The sequence below is a fragment of the Myotis nattereri genome (genome assembly GCF_964212035.1).
Source record: "Myotis nattereri genome assembly, chromosome: 12".
NCBI classification, from domain to species: domain Eukaryota; kingdom Metazoa; phylum Chordata; class Mammalia; order Chiroptera; family Vespertilionidae; genus Myotis; species Myotis nattereri.
In genome coordinates this window covers 20,116,446-20,135,377 of record NC_138087.1, presented here as the reverse complement: position 1 = coordinate 20,135,377, position 18,932 = coordinate 20,116,446, and the positions used below count along the sequence as shown (strand labels likewise).

Sequence of the window (18,932 nt, the reverse complement as noted above, 5' to 3'; positions counted from 1 at the left end):
ATATATAGATATATTATTGTCATGTATTGCATAACTGTTTTGGTTAATGATAAATCACATATACCACGGTGGTCCTATAAGATTATGATGGAGCTAAAAAATGTCTATCACCTAGTGACATCATTGCTGTCAGAAATGTGATCCACATGTAAATAAGCCTACTGAGCTGCCACTTGTATAAAAGTATAGCAATACAACTATGTACAGTGCATAATACTTGATAATGATAATAAAAACTGCTACTAATTCATGTATTTTTACTGTACTTTTCTATATTTAGATACACAGGTATTTACAGTTATGCTACAGTTAACTACATTATTCACTACAGTAAAATGCTGTATAGATTTGTAGTCCAGGAATAATAGGCTATTCAGGGGTGGGCAAACTTTTTGACTCGAGGGCCACAATGGGTTCTTAAACTGGACTGGAGGGCCGGAACAAAAGCATGGATGGAGTGTTTGTGTGAACTAATATAAATTCAAAGTAAACATCATTACATAAAAGGGTACGGTCTTTTCTTTTTTAGTTTTATTCATTTCAAACGGGCTGGATCCGGCCCGCAGGCTGTAGTTTGCCCACGGCTGGGCTATATCATATAAACTAGATATTCAGTAGGTTATACAATCTCAGTTTATGTAAATGCACACTGTGATGGTCATACAATAAAATCACCTAACAACGTACTTCTGAGATTGTAATCCTGTTGTTAATTGATGCATGCCTGTATTTAACTAGGAAATTTAATAAAAATAGCAATAACACAGGCATACCTCAGAAATATTACAGATTTAGTTCTAGACCACTACAATAAAATGAAAATCATAATAAAGTGAGGTGCATGAATTTTTTTTATTTCCCAATGCATATAAAAGTTATGTTTACACTAAACTTTAGTCTATTAATTGCCTATAGCATTATGTCTAAAAGAACCAATGCATGTACCTGAATTAAATAGACTTTATTGCTCAAAAATGCTATCATCTGAGCCTTCAGGAAGTCACAATCCTTTGAGCTGATGAGGGTTTTGCTTCAGTGTTGATGGTTGCTCATTGATTAGGGTGGTGGTTGCTGAAGGTTGGGGTGGCTGTGACAATTTCTTAAAATAAGACAACAATGCGAAAAGAGTGGAGAAGGCGCTTGGTGGGCTAGAGAGGTTCTCAGGCCTCTCTGCTCCGCCAGCAGCGCTTCTTGCTCCAACAGAAGGTTCTGGAAGCTTGGGAGCAGTGAGCTGGCTTCAAGGACCTACCGATCTGTTTGTGGTATCTTTAGAAAATGGATTGATCCAAAGACAGATGGCTGAAAGTGCTGAAAAAGAAAATATAAAGTGGACAACCACCATTGTCATTAGTTCATCTCTTAAGAGTTGTGAAATTGCAACTGCCCTGGAAAACCGAAGTCACAAGGTTCGGTGTTCAGCTTCTGTGGAAAATGGATCAATTATATTTTCTCGTACTGGAGTTGCATTTTTATTGATGGATGCTAAAGAATGCTTTATGTCAGCTGAAGAAATATTTCTAGCCAAAATTGCGAAGTTTATTAACATTCACCAAAATAGTTTTTTGATTCTGTCTGCTGCCTGCCCTCCATGGACTCGAGGAGTGGAAACTGATGTTCAGGATTCAGCAGAGATTCCTGGGTAGTAACTTACGGATACTATCAGTACACAACACAGTAAATGCTATTGATCTTATGTGCACTATAGCTAAGATCACCTCCAAACCATACATAGACAGCATCTGCTACAGAATGATAACAACTAAAGCTTACATCATTGAGCAGAGTCCTGTTTGGAAAATACTTCGACAGATAAATCTCAGTGACTCATTTAACCCAAATTAGAGTATCAATTATAAATGTTCTTTTGGAAGATTATTAAAATTAGACTTGTTGAATTATAATGTTCAAATATATATATATATATATATATATATATATATATATGAAATAAATAAATAAAAAAAATAAGACAACAATGCAGTTTGCAGCATCAATTGACTGTTCCTTTCACAGACAACATCTCTATAGTATTTTATGCTACTTGATAGTATTTTGATCACAGTAGAACTTTCAAAATTAGAGTCAATCTTCTCACATTCTGACACTGCTTTATCATCTAAGTTCATGTAATATTCTAAATCTTTTATTGCCCTTTCAATAACCTCACAGCATCTTCACCAAGAGTAGACATCATCTTAAGAAAGCACTTTTCTTTGTTCATCCATAAGAAGTAACTGCTCATTGTTGAAGTTTTATTTTAAAATAGCAACAGTTCAATCACATTTCCAGGCTCTACTTCTAATTCTACTTGCTGTTTTCTCCACATCTACAGTTACTTTCTCCAATGAAGTCTTGAAACCCTCAAAGTCAGCCGTGAGTGTTGGAATCAACTTTTCAAATTCCTGTTAAGGTTAATATTGTGACATTTTCTAATAAATCACAAATGCTCTTTATGGTATCTAGAATTGTAAATCCTTTCTAGCAGTTTTTCAATTTACTTTGCTCAGTTCCATCAGAGGAATCACTACAGGACTAGAAATTTGAAATTATTCTTTGAAATATGGGCTGCAGAATGGATGTTGTGTTTGTAGGCATGAAAACAATATTCATCTCATTGTAAAACTCCATCAGCGTTGTTGGGTGTCAGGTGCATTGTCAATGTGCACTAGTATTTTGAAAGGAATATTTTTTCTAGGAAATAGGTTTCATTGGTGGGCTTAAAATATTCAGTAAACCCATACAATCTTCTCTTAGACCAAGATCCATAGGCTTACTGCCTATAGTTTATTTTATGTAATTTACTGTTTTGGGTTTTATATTAAGTCTTTAATTAATTCTGAGTTAATTTCTGTATATGGGGACAAGCAGTAGTCTAGTTTATTTTTTTGCATGTGGCTGTACAATTTTCTCAGCATCATTTATTGAAGAGACTTTCTTTTTTCCACTGTATGTTTTTGTTTGGCTCCTTTATAAAAAAAAAATTATTTGCTGATAAAAATGTGGGTTTATTTCTGGGCTCTCAATTCTGTTCTATTGTTCTGTGTCTGTTTTTTGCCAATACCATGCTGTTTTATTGTTATCACTTTGTAGTATAATTTGAAGTCAGGGAGTGTGATACCTCTGGCTTTGTCCTTTTTTCTTAAGATTTCTTGGGCTATTTGGGATATTTTGTGGTCTCATATGAATCTGATGATTATTTGTTCTATTTCTTTAAAAAATGGCACTCGGATTTTAATGGGGATTGGATTAAAACTGTATATGGCTTTGGGATATATGGCCATTTTAACTATGTTGATTCTTCCAATTCATGAACACAAAAGATCTTTACATTTTATTGTCTTTTTAATCTCTCTTAATAATGCTTTATAGTTTTCAGTATATAAATCCTTCACATCTTTTGTTAAGTTTAATCCTAGGTATTTTACTCTTTTTGTTACAATTGCTAAAGGAATTGTTTTTTTCAAGTTCTTTTCCTGAAATTTCATTGTTAGTGAATAGGAATACAGTGGATTTTATACATTGATTTTATATCTTGCAACTTTATTGTATTTGTTTATTGTTTCTAAATTTTTGTGTTTGTGTGTGTGGAGTCCTTAGGATTTTCTATATAAAGAGTCATGTCTTCCTCATTCCCAGTGTGATTGTTTTTTATTTCTTTCTGCTTCCCTGATTGTTTTGGCTAGGACTTCCAGTGCTATGCTGAATAAGAGTGGTGACAGTGAGCATTGACCCAGCATCCTCTCTTCTGGGTACCTACCTGAAAAAGCTGAAAACATTTATTTGCAAAAATATATGCATCCCACTGTTCATTGTAGCCTTATTCACAATGGCCAAGACATGGAAACAACCGAAGTATCCTTCACTAGATGATTGCATAAAGATGTGGTACATATATACAATGAAATACTACTGATCTATAAAAAAAAATGAAATACTACCATTTGAAACAATGAGGATGGATTTTAGAATATTAAGCTAAGCAAAATAAGTCAGACAGAAAAATTAAGCATATGATTTTACTCACGTGGGATATAAAACTGAAGGCAACAAATAGAAAAATAAGAAAAAGACACAAAAACTCATAGACACAGACAACAGTATGGTGGTTACCAGAGGGAAAGGGGAGGTGAGGATAGTAAAGGCTAAAGAGAGTCAAATATGTGATGATGGGAGGAGAATTGACTTGGAGTAGTGGGAACACAATGCAATATACAGATGATGTAGAATTAGACACTGGAATTCTATGTGATATTATTAACCAATGTTCCCCTCAGTAAGTTTAATTAAAAACATTCAGTAAACCAGGCTGCAAAGAGATGGGCTTTCATTCAGACTTTGTTCCGTTTACAGAGCACAGGCAGTGTAGATTTATTATAATTCTTTTTTTTTAATATATTTTATTGATTTTTTTTTTTACAGAGAGGAAGGGAGAGAGATAGAGAGTTAGAAACATCGATGAGAGAGAAACATCGATCAGCTGCCTCCTGCACATCTCCCACTGGGGATGTGCCCGCAACCCAGGTACATGCCCTTGACCGGAATCGAACCTGGGACCTTTCAGTCCGCAGGCCGACGCTCTATCCACTGAGCCAAACCGGTTTCGGCTATTATAATTCTTAAGGGCTCTACAATTTTTGTTATCTTAAGTGAACATTGGCTTTATTTTAAAGTCATCAGTTGCATTACCCCTAAAAGGGAATCAGCTTGTCCTTGAAGCTTTTAAACCAGTCATTAACTTCTCTTCTCTAGCTCTGAAAGTCCTACATGACGGCTTCTTTCAGTATAAGGCTGTTTCATCTACATTGAAAGTCTGTTGTTTAATTAGCCACATTTATTAATTATCTTAGATAGATCTTTTGGATAACTTGCTACACCTTCTATATCAGCACCTGCTGCTTCACCTTGTACTTTTATGTTATAGAGATGGCTTCTTTCCCTAAAACTCATCAATCAACCTCTCCTAACTTCAAATTATTCTTCTGCAGCTTTCTCACCTCTCCCTCAGCCTTCATAGCATTGAACAGAGTTAGAACTTTGCACTAGATTAGGTTTGGGCTTACGGGAATGTGGCTGGTTTGATCTTATATTCAGATCACTAAATCTTTCTCTGCATCAGCAATAGGCTGTTTCACTTTCTTTTCTTTCATTTGTTCACTGGAATAGCACTTTTCATTTCCTTCAAAAACGTTTCCTTTGAATTCACAGCTTGGCTAACGGGCACAAGAGGGGTACCTTTCAACATGTCTTCCTCTCTAAGCTTAATCACTTGTAGCTTTTGATTTAAAGTGAGGGACATGTGACTCTTCCTTTCACTTGAACACCTAGAGTCCATTGCAGGGTTATCATTTGGCCTAATTTCAATAGTGTTGTGTCTCGGTGAATAGGGAACCTTAAGGAGAGGGAGAAAGATGGGGGAATGGTCGCTCAGTGGAGCAGTCAGAGCACATACAACATTTATTGATTAATTTGATGTCTGATATGGGCCTGCTTTGTGGTGCTCCCAACAATTTTTTTTTCACTACAAAATAATTTATTACGATACACATCTCCGGCACAAGCCTCCTATGTACAAGCACACTGACTACCCTGACTAGGGGGCCCTTTCCTTGCCCCTGGCCTTGCGGACCTCCTCTCTCAGATCTTTCAGGTACTGGATCTCCTTGGCCAAGGAATCGGCCTTCTCTTTCAGAGCCTCGTTTTTCTTTTCTAGCTCTTTACACTCACCGGTGAGGCCTCCTGCTCTGCTCTCTTCTTCTGGCGGTACCTAGTAGCTGCTGTCTTGTTCTGCTCCATTTTTTCCAGCCTTTTATTTAGTTTCGCGCCCTTTTCTTTTGCAGCTACCACCTTCTCTCCAGGAGGGTCATAGGGTTTGGGGCCAGCAGACCCACAGGGGGGAGCTGAAGACAGCAGATTCCTGTTTGGGGAGGCCCTGGAGGTGGAGGGGCTGTTCTGGGGAGAGCCCAGATAGGACTCCGGGCTCACACGGATGCCACTCTCATTGTCTGAGGTGACATCCTCCTCTTTATGCATTGAGGGATTATGGTAATAGAAGTAGTGGAGTCTGATTTTCTCTCTCCTTCAGAGATGTCAACTTCACTTCCCAGCTCTAAACGAAAGGAGTGATCCGGAGTGCAGCACAGGGCCTCTGGGGAGAGGGGAAGAGGTTGCAGGAAGGTGTAGTAACATAAAAGGTCACTGACATCATATCACCACAACAAATATAATAATAATAAAAAGGTTTAAAATGTTGCAAGAATGAACAAAATGTAGCACAGAGACATGAAGTGAGCAAACGCTTTTGGAAAATATGGCACTGAGAGATTTGCTCAATGTCAGATGGCCACAGACCTTCAACCTGTAAAAATCGCAATATCTGCAAAGCAATAGAGAGCTAAGTACAATAAAACCAGGTATGTCTGCAATAATAATAATACCAAATGCTTTTTGTTTAATATTTTCTTTCCTTATGTCATATGTGCCCAAATAATTTCATACCATTTTACTGTTTGGATTAAAATAGAAAAACAGGTTACTCGTCAGGAGTTAATTTTTCACTATGAAACCTTTAGTTATTCTATTTTTTCCTTTGCATACCACTGGAAATATAAAATAGGTCTTCTTTGGAGTGCAGACTTTTACACACATGATTTTATTTAATTTTAATTTATAACCCAACATTTCAGGGGAAATAAACATGTCTTATCTCTCCCTCCCTCCCATGTTGTATAACTGAAAGGCTTTTTCAAAAATATCAAACAATTACCAATGTAGTCTTGAATCGTGGGGATGGGTAATATGGCAATATGATTTAAAAACTGATCGTAGCTCTACTCAGCTGAGCATAAAAGCAAACAGATGACTTGCTAAAGCCGTGGTTCTCAACCTTCCTAATGCCGCGACCCTTTAATACAGTTCCTCATGTTGAGGTGACCCCCAATTTCATTGTTACAAATTGAAAATAATTAAAGCATAGTGATTAATCACAAAAAATAATATATAATTATATACGTGTTTTCCTATGGTCTTAGGCGACCCCTGTGAAAGGGTCGTTCGACCCCCAAAGGGGTCGCGGCCCACAGGTTGAGAACCGCTGTGCTAAAGAGCTCTGGTAAGCCTGCAGCATATAGTACATCACTGCCAATGCTAGGAAAGGCTTCCAGGGACCTCTCTCCTAAGGATGTTTTTTGCTATCTGCTATGTAATCCCAGCCAGGCTTTTCCTTGACCTTGAAAACACTAAAAAGTATAATCAATGACCATCTAAACGCAATTGCCCAGGCACTGTGTATGGTGTGTGCGTCCTGCTGAAAGACAGATGATGTTTACCTCGTCTGAAGAAGCCAAACTGTCAGACAGTCAGAAAACAAAGATTTGTCTCTCTGGAGATGCCACAGACTGTAAATGCCAAACTGGTCACCTGTGGCTATTTTAGAGTTCATTCATATTAAAAACATCATACTCTAACTGTAAATGTAATGTAGTTCGGGTTATGCAAACATTAGTGGGATATGGCTTTGGGAAAAAAAATATCTTATGATATGATTTTCCAGTAGAGGCATTTAAGACCATATTCAAAACTGTGAATAGCTGACAAAAAGGTCACTTTAAAGGGAAAATAGCAACTTTTATGCTTCAGAAAGGCAGAACCTTTTGAATCAGTATTTAATAATTTTGCATTAAACTGGGCAGAATACATATATATGCATATTGATAATTAAGTTATGCATGAAATCATGGAATCAGATAAATAGGGGGGAAAAAAACCTCAAAAAGGTTGTTTTTTCCCCCAACTATTTTATTCCAGATTGGTGATTATGAAGCCCAATACATGGAAAGGACAAATTCATTAATGAACTCAAAAAAACCTTTGCTGAACCCCTATTACTCACCAGGCACTGCATCAGGTGCCAGGTCTGTAAAGAAAGAATCTACACCTTGCTCTCAAAGAGGTGAGAATCTAGAAGAGAGGTCTTGGCCAGTGTGGCTCAGTTGGTTGAACGCCACTCTGTTCGATTTCCCGGTCAGGGCGCAAGCAAGAGGCAGTGGACTGAAGTTTCTCTTCTCTCTCTCTCTCTCTCTCTCTCTCTCTCTCTCTCTCTCTCCCTCCCTCCCTCCCTCCCTCCCTCCCCTCTCTCTAAACCCAATAAAAAACATATAAAAATTTAGAATAGAAAAGAAGGCATGGGACAGAGTCACCCATGTCTGGGAGAAGTTTTTCAAGTAGTGCTCATCCAAGTGGTTTTTATTTTACCATGAGAAAAAGGGATATGTGGGTAAAAATGCACAACTATTGCAGAAAAAAAGAAGATGGTGGAGGTCAGAAAAAAATAAATTTTGCGTTGCAAGCAAGTGGCATAATGCAAAACAAGCCACTGAAGGATGCCAAGCTTCCATGAGCATTGTAAAGATCCGTCCAATAGGAAAATTACAACAAAAATAGCTAAGATTCTAGAGATGACTTTGTCAAAAACTTTGTCCATACAATGCAAACTGCTAAATTACAGCCAGAAAATGAGAAGTCACAGGAATAAGTACAAATGCTGTGATACCTAGAGATGGCTTTTCTAGCACCGGTCAGATCACGCTGTCAGGATGGGTCATAGAAACGAAGGCAGCAACACGAAAGAAATCAATGACCTGAGGCAGAAGGTCTCATGGGTTCCGAACAGGCTTTTCTTCTGGTGAAGGCTTTACAATGTATTAACTCGGCAATATGGAAAGATTGTTTTACAGAGACGCTCTTCACTTACACATAATGTTTACACAAATCCATATCAGGGTTCAGCTATAATCCCTAAAGCAGCTTTGTTAGCAATCATAATGTCCTCAGGCAAGGAAATTCAGTGAATGGGGCACAGGAGGGCTCACACTGCCTTAGCAATCACCCCTTCTGCCACAAGGCTGCCAAAATAAAAAATGGGAGGATGAATTGCTGACGTGGTGGGTCCAGCTGAAACATATGATAAGTTTCTGGTTCACAGGTTCAGCTTTCCAGCTGTTAAAGAAACGATGTGTGCAGTGCACTTAAATATGCACACACCATCTTTGGATGACTATGGAGTTAGATAGTAGCTGTTTTTAAGAGCAAAGAGTGCTCTGCCCAGAACTTAAGATAGAAGGCAGGAAGTGAAATGGGATGCAGAGCTCAAAAAGGAAAGAACTCTTTAGAGAATGACTTCAACAGAGGGCTACAAAACAGGACACCCCTGGAAATAATTCTCTAGGTTGAGCGATTCTAAAGCCCAAGAGATTGTCAAGGCTTTCCTTTTCCCCCTAAAGTTTTGTCTTTATAGCAACTATGTCAGGAAAAGATTGTAGTGGATGACCACAACTGGAGCTTTTTACAAATTTCAAGGCATATCTAGATATTTTAAATAATAACATATTGAAAGATATAGTTTTATTGAAAAACTCTAAAGTCAAAACAGAAATGACTGAATTCTCTAATAGATAACATACAGTAGTGAATAAGGTACTAAACCATACCAAAATATACAGCTTGGTTTAATTATGTGTTAAATCATAAAATGAATATTTTATAATGCTTTATCAATTGTTTTAATATAGTTAAGTGGATACTTCATCTTTCTTTTTACCCTCATGGCCATGCCAAGTCAATTTTTCTTGGTCTCATATCTACTATTTCTTCATTATTGTTGTAATATCCATAATTGTAAATCAGCTCAGTACTACTTTATGGTTTAAATAAAATATCTTTCTATTCTCAGCCTCTTTGTATTCTATGTAAGTTCTACACAGTCTTCAGATTAATGTAATTACATTTAGCATTAAATGTATCACTGTTCTGCTCAAAATTTTTATGGTTTTGTTATATTCTATGATAGCATTCAAAAATCACCCAACCTACCTTTCCAACTTCATTACTTAATCATTACCTGCATGTTCACTCCACTACTCCTAATTATTCTACTCACTATCCCTAACATGTTCTCTCTGTTTCCCAACTTTATGGGTCTATATTTTCACCTACCTCTTAGACACAATCTATATTTGTAGTAAATATTAACAAACTCAATTCAAATCCTCACTTTTATTAGTCTATTACTTAAACTATTCAAGTAGGTTGCAAGATTGATCACTTAAATGCAATTTTTTGGTATTTTTATTTTTTTTTAATATTTTCTTAATGGTACACAATCCAAAAGCAAAAGAGTTTTTTCAGTATTCCTGTTTTTAACTCTATTTTTATTTATCTTGGGAAAGGAAGAAACAGTTATTTTTTTTAATATACTTTTTAAAATTAATTTCAGAGAGAAAAAGGGAGAGAGATAGAAATATCAGTGATGAGAGAGAATGATTGATCGGCTGCCCCCTGCACTCCACCTACTGGGGACCGAGGCCACAACCCTGGCATATGCCCTGACCAGAAATCAAAACCATGACCTCCTGGTTCATAGGTCAACACTCAACCACTGAGCAACACCAGCCAGGCTGAAAACAGTGATTTTTAACTAAACATAGTCCTTATAATCTGGAGACCTGGATTCTAATCAGATCACAATATTGGCTCTATTCTATTGGAAAATAGACAACTTAGTGTGATATTTTTAACAAATAGAAAAATTCCTGTTCCATTTATTTATTCAAAATAAATATGTTAATATTCATAATGTACCAAGTTGGTAGTCAAGAACAGTAAGAACAAGAAAGTAATTCCAACAAATGAAAAAGGCATAGTAGGTATGTAGTATTATAGACATATGACTAGAATACTGTCTACACCAAGAACAAGATAAATAACAGTGCTTAGTGTAGAGTATTTTGCTTTTGTTTATGCTTCTTTATCTTACCTACACTGCTATGAATTTACAAAATTTGCAAATCCTTGCAGATTTGTGGATTATGGTTATATATTATTTTACACACATGCTTAAAATAAAAGAGGAAACACTCAAATTCTTTTTCTCAGCTGACTACACCTACAGGAAGTCTAATTGTTTGGGTTACATAGTATTTTAAAACACTGCAACACGCCTAGGATTTATTATGTCACAAAGGACAACCAAATCAGCTTAGTAAAATGCATGGCATTTACACTGACTCACTTTCAGCTGGCTACTTCCAGCTTTCTTCTAGCTAGTAAAGGTAGAAATTTAAAACAATAATAAAGATGGGTTTTCTTGGCTGAATTTAAAATCTGGTTGAAACCTTTAAGCACTCATAAAACTGAAGAACTGAACCATGATATTTCTACCTAAAACTATTCTCCATGTAATATTGCACTACCTGTTACCATATTATGTACACAGTGTCATTAATCTCTGCACATAATAATTAAGACCTTAATAAAATTAGATTACCATGATAAAGATACATGAAAATATATATTTTTAATTATCTTTACATATCTTCTATGAAATTTGGATCCTTACAATGGTGTGCTGTTAGTTAAGTTCAGGGGATGGGAAAATTCTGTGGTTTACAGTTTTATAGTGTGGAAAACTAAAAACAAAGAAATGAAGTAACTTGCTCAAGGTTAAAAATATTGGACATGTAGCTTAAATTACTTTATAACTCACTTTAGAAGTTTCTTCCAAGTTAAAAAACCTTATAACATGGATCTAGATATCTCATATCCTGACTTACACAAGGTACATATGGCTGAGCCACATGCTGTAAAAACAAACATTGCTTTTCTACCTCTAGTCAGTTAATTGACTTTCTTTTTATATTCTTAATATGGTTATTTACATTGGTTGATTTTTAAATATTAAGCCAACCTTGCATTTCTGGAGAAAAATCCAATTTAATCATGATATACCTTTTTAGATATAATTGATTTTAATTAGTTAATATGTGTATTTAGTATTTTCCCATGAGCTAACTTTTGTTATCTTCATGAGAGTGTTTTGCTATCTTCACCTGTAATTTTTCTTTATGGTAATGCCCTAGTCAGATATTTGTATCAGGGTTATGTTTGCATTGGATCCCACACATGAGTAAAATTATATGGCTCTAGTCATTTTCTATCTGACTTATTTCACTTCTTAGCATGATAGTTTCAAGATCCATCCATGTGGGATATAGGAAGCAACAAACCAAACCCACAAATCAACCAAACAGACTCATAGACACAGACAATGCAATGGTGGTTATTGGATGGGAGGGGAGTTGGTGAAGGATAAAGAGAGTAAAAGCGGTCAAATATGGTAACAGAAGGAGGCTGAAGTTCTTGTGGTGAGCACACATGCAATATACAGGTGATATATTATAAAACTGTACACCTGAGACGTATGTAATATTAATAACTAGTGTGACCCCAATAAATTTAATTTTTAAAAGTTTATACATCGGAAAGGTAGTACTTTTCTGTTTTCTAAATATAAAATGTATAATTTAAAAATATATAACATTTATTGGTGAAGTTATCCAGACTTATAGTTTCCTCTGGGAAAAAGTGTTATTTATGTATTCAATCACTTTAACAGAGACAGGACTTTACAGATTATCTATTTATTCTTGTGTTAATTTTAATACATTTATTTTAAAAGGAAATTATCCACTTCATCCAAGTTGACAAACTTGCTGTTGCAAAATTTCTCATATTTTGCATTATTATCTTTTTAATGCTTATCAATTTACATACATATTATCTTTTAAAATTCATGACACTTCTATTTATATTTTCTTCCCTTTTGAACCATCTTTCAAGTGATGCATCAGTTTTATTAATATTCTTATAGAGCCATATTTTTTCTATAACATATTTGTCTTAGTTTTCTATTATCCAAACTTTGATGCAAGGTTTCAAGTGATAGTAGTTCATTTAGAAGATGAAGTAGCCACCAGTCTACGAGTAGAAAAGTGAAAGGAAGATAGTAAAAATGATCTGTTTATTAACCTGTGTGTGATACCAATTAATATCACTGGAAACACTTTGGGAACCAGTATAAAAAGCATTCCTTATAGTTGTTCCTGTCACCTTAAAAAGGACTCAGGGAGCTGAACCATATGTATATAAACTTCCATCGGTTCATTGGATATTGGTTGAGAGCTTCTGAAAAATTGTTGTATAGAAAAGAATAAAAAAAAATTGTGTAATTTTTTCATATGTATGCTACATTTTAAAAATCTTTAAAAATGTTAAGAGCACTTATTTTTCAGTAGTGGATTTAAAAGATTATAATTTCCTAATTATTATATACAACCCAAATTTTCTGTAATAAGTATATATTTTAGCAAAGATTATGAACGCATAACATGCATCTCTTAAATCAATGGACATGAAAAATATAGGTTAGTCTGAATTTTTGTTCACTCATATATGTCAGTTCATATAAAAGAAAACCTAATATACATTCCAACTTGTGTTTATCCATTGGTTTTAGATGTCCTTTGGGGCTTCTTGTTCTTTTCTTGTGTCCAGAAACATAAGCCTACCGAATTAAAATGAATGATAAATTATAATAAATACTATAGTATTTATTATAGTAGAGGCAGCTATCATCATGCTGTTAATGTCACCCAAGGAAATGTTAGTGTTCCATAACTATGCCACAGTGGAACATGGCATGCCGAATCCCAAATCAATTAAGCAAGCCATCTAATAACTATTGTTGTCATTTGCCTGTGGGCTTTTTATTCTATTTTTTCCCAACTGTCATAATTCTATATGAATTATTTGGTTACTTGGATGCACAGTTTTTATCCCAGTGCACAATGGGCTAGAATTTCCCCAAAGTCCCCTTTCTTGGAATCTTTTGTTTGTATTTACCGTCTTGTCCTCGTCTCTTCATTGAAGTATTTATTGAAATATGCATTGTTTTAAGGCTAGGGAGTTCTTTTTTCCTCAGTGGATTAAAACTGGGTCTGTAGATGAAAGCCATGAGGTTGGTGTAAAACAATTGTCTCCCTGAAATGTAATTACTTAATACATTTTCAGCTCTATTTTACCTGCTTTGCGGTAGTTTTAAATAATATTATTCAACTTGAGTATCTAACACATAAGCACCCTCTTTGATCAGATTATTATATTTTTGAGAGTGGAAATATTTGCCAAATAGTAAGTTGCTAGTAAGTATATTCCTAACATTTTGACCCACAGGAAAGATTGGATTGAATTTTAGGTAAAACAGAGCAATTTTAAGTTGAAATAACATTGCTGCCAGAAAATTTGATTTGAAGTACAAATACCACTTCTGATGTCTATGACCCCTTAAACGAAAAGGCAATTTCACTTGATATGGGAACAGTAGATATAAAAAATCCAAATTCCCTAAATTAAAGGAGTCATATTGTAACATCTTTATGCTTATTGCTAGCAGATAAGAATACTGATCTTTTAAACATGCCTTAATTTCATGTGTTAGAAAACAGTGTAAGGATAGTTCTCCCAGATGCCCCCTTTTTATACTTACTCTTAAATTAAGGCACATTTACTGGTACTTAGGTCTTCCATTCAAGGAATCTCCCATGAGATCTAACCACAAGTATTGGTTACCTTAATATGTTTTTATTTAGTTTTTGTAGAAGCTGCACTATTACAATTCAAATGAAAAGTGCTTTACACTTAGATTATCAAGTCTGTGTAGACAAACCTAAAAACTACTTAGCCAGTATTTATTGGTGCTCTCTGCCTTTCTATGTTCTGCAAAAGGTCTGTGGAGGCTTTAAGGAAAGGGCCTTAAAGAGGTGATACATAGTGAAATTAAGAAAGTTGTGTACTTCGGGTTTATTCATGAGATTTTTCACTTATGTTCATGTTCAGCAACAATTTCAAGAGAGGTAAACCCACAGCAAAGCCCTGAGCCTTTGGTCCCTGATTATTCTGAAACAAAGATTTTAGTCACTTAGGGCCTGAGTAGTATAAATAAATTTATAAGATCACATTAGTGTAATTATCACAAAAGCAAGTTTTACTTTTTTTTTCATATAGTCAAGATTCTTTGAAGGAGTGGATTTTGTTGAGTCTCTCTCCACAGGCTACCAAAGAAACCTGATAACTCCAGAGTAAAATTTCCTAACAAATAATAAAAGTAATTAAGAACTAAAAATGCAGAATATTTAAAAACCACCAAATGTGAGCAGCTGGGAAAGCTAACACCAAGTCTCATAAAGTATCACATGTGCTGGGGTTAGACTTGTCAGAATTACTTACTGAGATTGAGCAGAGGAAGGAAGTATGCATGGGAAAATGGCAACCGTGATAAGTACAATGTGTATATTATAGAAAGAAGGGGAAAATTGGTATGCTTTATAAAATATTTATTCAGTGATGATCATGTTTCAGGCAAATGGAAGATAATGACACAAAGACTGAAGACAAATGGTTTTTGACATCAAGGAATTCAGAGTTTATACAGGCAAATTTCATTAATAAGCATTATGATAAAAGGATACGCAGAGAGCTGTTCAAGCTCAGAGCAATAGGATTTGACTCTGCCTGAAGGGAGGTTATCAGAGAATGCTTCCTGGAAGAAATGACACATGAATTTACTCTTGACATATGAGTAGAAGATAGTCAAGTGAAGAAGTAGAAGAGAGAGAGTATTTCAAACAGAGTTTCTAGAGTGAGCACAGATAGAGAGGAATGAAATTAGGTCTATAGATGAAGGCCATCAGGTTGGCATAAAATCATTGTCTCTTGTAATTTCATTACCTAATTCATTTTTAACTCTATTTTACTAGCTTTGCAGTAGTTTTAAATAATATTCAATGATTATCTAACACAGAAGCACATTTTTTATCACATTATTATCAGTTTTGGGAGTGGGAATTCTTGCAAAATATTAAGTTGCTAGTATATGCAATTTTTTCAGTGTTGCAGCTAAAGTGTCATAAAGAAAGGCCAAACATGTAGGCAAGGGTCAGTTTATGGAAGATGTTTATTTTAAACAGCAGACTTTAAATTTATCTTGTAGACAATAAGGCTCCACTGGAACATTTTAGCAAATGAAGCCATGGTCAGAGTTTCTTTGTGATAGCCATCCATTGAGTAGGATAGGATGAGGAAAAACTGGTTTAGCTATTTCAATGGTTTGGGTGATAAGTAAGGGTCTGACATAGAGGGAGTAGAGATGTAAGACATATGGTTTTAAGAAATATTTAGAAATTAGCATTGTTAGACATCAGGTATGTGAAAGGAGAGAGTAGAAACAAGAAGTGAAGGGTATTTACCAAGAGGAGAAATGCACGCTAGGGATAAGAGAGAGTTCTAGCACTCTACCTACTAGCCTTGGAGGAGCGTTACTATGCAAAGTTTGGTAAGCTACCTTGGAAAGGCTAGCCCTGCTCTTGAGAAAGTAGAGCAAGAAATAATGCCTGTCTTTGAAGACCATATTGTATTGCTAACACAAGGTGTTTGTTTGTTTGTTATTCTAGGATGTTTGGGGCCTAGTAAAATAATTTCTCACACTGAAAATAAGTAATTGATTCTGGAAGTCAACAGTCTAATTTTTGACACTCAGATATAGTTCAAGCCAAGATAAACTTTCTGTACAGAGGAATATTGACTGGGTTTGAAAAATAATGTAAACTAGTAGGACATTTTGTTCAGTTTCTGAACTCTTCCTTTGCCCTAGCATGACCCCCAGTGGCATGTAAAGTTACTTATGTCCCATGAGTCCATGATGAGAAAAATCATGAAATAGGCTTCTAAAATGTGAGGTCTTTGAGGGATTTGGGTATATCTCATGCATCCTTTTTTAAAATCCTGACCCGAGGATATGCTTTTTTCATTGATTCTAGAGAGAGAGAAAGAGAGAGGGAAAGAGAGAGAGAGATTGATGTGAGGGAGAAAGATTGATCAGTCGCCTCCCGTACTCCCCCTGACCAGGGATTGAACCAGAAACCTGGGTATGTGCCCTGCCCTGAGCAGAAATCAAACCTGAGACCCTCTGATGCATGGGATAATGCTCTAACCACTGAGGAACAGGGCCAGGGCTCTTGTGTATCCCTTATACACAACATTTCACATAGTGTTTAGTACATAGTATGGATACAAATAATAAATGATATAATTGAATGACATTAAAATAAAGCTGTTTTACTAATTTTATGTTCATAAAGTAAGCTCATCAAAATGTGTTAAAAGCATTTTAGCACAATAACTTGATGATTGAAATTATTACCTTAGTTGCTCATAAGTGGGTTAAAGCAAGAAATATAGTTTTTTCCAAATAGCACCATGGTATAAAGATAGGAGGATAAGCTCATAATTTTTTTTTAATGTGCCAGCCTAGAAGGATCTTAGGCCCTAATTATCAAGGAGTCGGCTTCTCTGATCATCTCCCTCTCACAATTGTCCTGAGCCTTAAATTTGCTAAATTCTATTCTGCTGGGTCACAGTTGACTTTACCCTTATTGCAGTTCCTGTCTCCTCTTCCTCTTGTGGTATTTATATATTCCTGCCTACCATGCTGGATCTTGTTTTACTACAGACTTATTTTAAAGCTCTGCAGAGTGCACACACACCTCACGGCATATTTTCTATAGGAAGGAAAATTAACACTTATTGAACCCTCAGTATGTACCCAAAAGTGTGCCAGATATTTCACACTCATTTATTTAGTATCTGCAATATTCCATGGGGTAATTGGTATTATTATTATTATTATGTTTAATATATTTTTATTGATTTCAGAGAAGAAGGGAGAGGGAGAGAACGCTAGAAACGTCAGTGATGAGAGAATCATTGCTCGACTGCCTTCTGGATGCCCCACACTGGGGATCGAGCCTGCAACCCAGGCATATACCCTGACAGGGAATCAAACTGTGACCTCCTGGTTCATATGCTCAACCAGTGAGCCAAGCTGGTTGGGCGCGTAAGTGGTAGTATTATTATTCCTTTTATACACATGAAAACCATGCTTGAAGAAGTTAAATAACTTCTCAAGGTTTCAGGGATATAGCAAATCAACCTGGGTCTCTAGGCATCAAAAGCTGTGGCTTTCCATGGCATCTTATAGCCTAACAAATGCACATCTGAGGAACTTTCCCATCTTCTGTGTGGGAGGCTCTAAATAGAGAACCCCATGTCTTCCGATTTAATTTCCTAAAATGCCAGACTACCTATTCAGTACTTCACTTTATTTCAATTTATCTTATTCCTAAACACTGACATTGCTATTTATTGTATTATTACATTATTTGATCTTCTCTTCAGCTGGTTTTATTCAAGTCTCTCCTGGATGTATGTCCACTGTTCTTCCAGCTGCATTTTATTCTGCCCTACTGAACTCTAATTGCTCTCATGGTCCTCAAGCCCCTCTTTTCTAGATGCTGCCCTTACCTGTAGTCACTCCCCATACTCCGCCAATCTAAACTGAGTAACATAATAAGATCATTCTCCCTGCTCCTTAGCCTTCTTTCCACCTCTGCCTCCAGCCTACACACCAGACATTCTAAAATGCATGCAGTTTCACTAAAATAACACATTATTTCATCCCACTGTGCTTTTGTTCATGCTACTATCTTTGCTTAGAGCTTTCCAATCCTACCCTATAGGAGTATACCTGTCCATCACTCAATATTCATCTCAAATGAACAATCCTTTAAAACATACGGTATAGCACTTCTAAAGGATAAAATACTGTGTTCAAGCCACTGATTGTAGGGCATATAAACGCTTTGTCAAATGTAAGATATATATTAGTCAAAGCAGAACAGAGATCTAATAAGACGATATGGTAAAGGCCATCTGCTTTTTCAAAACAGTGGTTCTGCTTTCTACTGAGTGCAGCCTCCATGCCACAGCCAATTAGATGGAGGAGCTCTGTGGTGGTTTGTGCTTTCTCTACCCCAAAAAGGATTTGATGGTTAGGGTGTATGCTCTCAGTACTACCTCTGCCGACATAATTTCTAATAAATTAGGGAAGATTCATTTCAGGATCTTTTCTCCTTGTGTATCTCCCAGTACTCATTTCTCTCTATTTGCTTTTATTTTCATAAAAGCATCATCATGTAAAGAAAACT

At 35.8% G+C, this 18,932-nt stretch overlaps 2 pseudogenes across 2 annotated transcripts; one reads left to right on the top strand and one right to left on the bottom strand.

The window, feature by feature from the left end:
- Nucleotides 1-1,295: 1,295 nt before the first annotated feature.
- LOC308527685 (protein SPO16 homolog) lies at nucleotides 1,296-1,842 on the top strand (annotated as a pseudogene). The gene has a single exon. The product of its transcript is annotated as a protein SPO16 homolog (transcript).
- Nucleotides 1,843-5,590: 3,748 nt separating this feature from the next.
- LOC308528442 (cyclic AMP-dependent transcription factor ATF-4-like) lies at nucleotides 5,591-18,266 on the bottom strand (annotated as a pseudogene). Its single transcript has 2 exons — nucleotides 18,250-18,266; nucleotides 5,591-6,195 (listed from the first exon to the last, which is right to left on the bottom strand). The product of its transcript is annotated as a cyclic AMP-dependent transcription factor ATF-4-like (transcript).
- Between the last annotated feature and the right edge of the window lie 666 nt (nucleotides 18,267-18,932).